The sequence below is a fragment of the Atta colombica genome, unplaced genomic scaffold, assembly GCF_001594045.1.
Source record: "Atta colombica isolate Treedump-2 unplaced genomic scaffold, Acol1.0 scaffold260, whole genome shotgun sequence".
NCBI lineage: Eukaryota > Metazoa > Arthropoda > Insecta > Hymenoptera > Formicidae > Atta > Atta colombica.
Genome location: NW_017259360.1, coordinates 49,761 through 52,177, shown reverse-complemented (window position 1 = coordinate 52,177; position 2,417 = coordinate 49,761).

Here is a 2,417-nt window from a genome sequence, read left to right as displayed (position 1 = left end):
TTTTTTAAGTATATTAATATTTATTTTAATTTTTTAAATATATTTTTTTATATTACCACCCTCTAATTTATTCTATAAACCTAATAATAATAAAATTCAACATCAATATAAATCTCATATAATTTTTTTTTAATTAATTATGATAATAAATCTCTTTTCTGTTTTTGACTCTACCACTTCTTCCAACTTATCCTTAAATTGATTAAGTATTTTTATTTTCTTATTTATCTTACATTAACAATTTTTACTCTTACTATACCGAATGACATATTTATGAAATTTATTTAGTAATTATATTTTTAATGAATTTAAAATCTTAATTATTTAATCTTTTTCAAATATTATTATTTTTATAAGACTTATCTTATCCTTTTTTTTAATAATTTTCTAGGACTTTTCCTATATCTTACCCTATATCTTCACTACTTCAATTTACATAAGATTTTGTCTCTTTATGTCACTTAGACTTTGAATGGGGCTAATATTATATAGAATTATAAATTACTTAAATGACTTATTACTCCATTTAATCCCTTCCGTAACTCCTTTTATACTAATACGATTTATAGTTATTATCGCATCAATTAGCTTAATTATTCGCCCATTAACATTATCTATTCGTCTAATTCGTTCTGCAAATATAATTGCAGGTCACTTATTATTAACCCTCCTAGGTTCCTCAGAATGAAATATTTCTAATTCATTTATACTTTTCATTTTAATTTCCACTCAAATTTTACTTTATATCCTTGAAATTTCAGTATCAGTATAATCAAGCTTACATTTTCTCCATTTTATCAACCTTATATAGTACAGAAACTTAACAAATAATATCAATCTCTATTTTTAATTCTTAATTTGACAAATCATAATCATAACCACCCCTTCCATTTAGTTACCCATAGTCTTTGACCTCTGATTATTTCTTTTAATATTTTTAATAACTACTCCGTACTGTTAGATGATTCCATAATTTTTACACTCCTATTTTATGACTCTCAATACCAGGTACTTTAATTTGTATATATTTTTGATGACGAGATGTTCTTCGTGAAGCTACTTATCAAGGATGCCATTCTATTGATGTTTTTAAAGGTAAAAATAAGAATAATTTTATTTCAGAAAGTTTCTTTTTTATTTCTTTCTTCTGAGTATACTTTCATTCTTCATTAGCCCTCAGAATTGAAATTGGCCAATCATGACTTCCTAAAGGCATTTTTCCATTTAAATCTTTTGATATTCCCTTTCTTAATGCTATTATTTTAGTCTCATTAAGCTTAACCGTTACCTGATCTCATCATGCCCTAATCAATAAAAATATAAATGATAGAAAAAAAAGTCTTTTAATAACAATTATCCTTGGAATTTATTTCTCCCTTCTTCAACTAATTGAATATATTAATGCCCTTATTACTATAGCTGACTCAATTTACGGGTCAATTTTTTTATTGCTACTGATTTTCATGAAATTCATGTAATTATTGGAACCTTATTCCTCTCAATATGTCTAATACGACTTTATAAAATACATTTTTCAGCGTATTATCATTTTGGATTTGAGACAGCATCTTGATACTGACATTTTGTAGATATAGTTTGATTATTCTTATTCATCTCTATTTATTGATGAAGATTTAAAAGAAGATTTATTTATAACGTTACCTATTTTTTTATATTTATTCTTAAACTAAATCTTACTTCCACAAATACATTTAAAACAAATAATTTCTTTTTACTCCCTAAACTCTTCTTAATATTAATTATATATTACATATTTATATATTTTTAACTAATACTTATGTATTTATATAGTATAAATGTTATTACATTTAATTTCCAATTTAAAAATTTAAATAAATTAATATAAATAATCATAAATATTATTTGATTCATCATTTTTTTATTCATTTTATGTTACATCTTATTTTTTATTAACTTTATTATCTCCAAAAAGCTAATTTAAATAAAGAAAAAATATCCCCATTTGAATGCGGATTTAACCTATCATCTAGAGCTCGATTACCTTTTAGAACCCAATTTTTTATTATTAAACTAATCTTCTTAATTTTCGGTATTGAAATTGCTCTTCTTCTTCCATTAATTTTTATCTCAAATTTTAATCCCTTTATTATTTCTTACTCATTTACATTTATATTCATTCTAATTATTGGCCTTTACATTGAATATAATGAATATTCCCTCGATTGAAAAACAATAAATAAATAAATACTGAAAATTCTTCCCCCTTTTCCCCTCAACTAAATTAAACTTTTACTAGTCTCTTAACAAATTACAGCAAATCAATTTTTTTCTAATCAAAATTTTTTTTCTATTAACATAAGGATATTAGATAATATATAACATTTTAATTGCATTAAAAAATAATATATACTATAAATATCTTAAAATAATAGTTA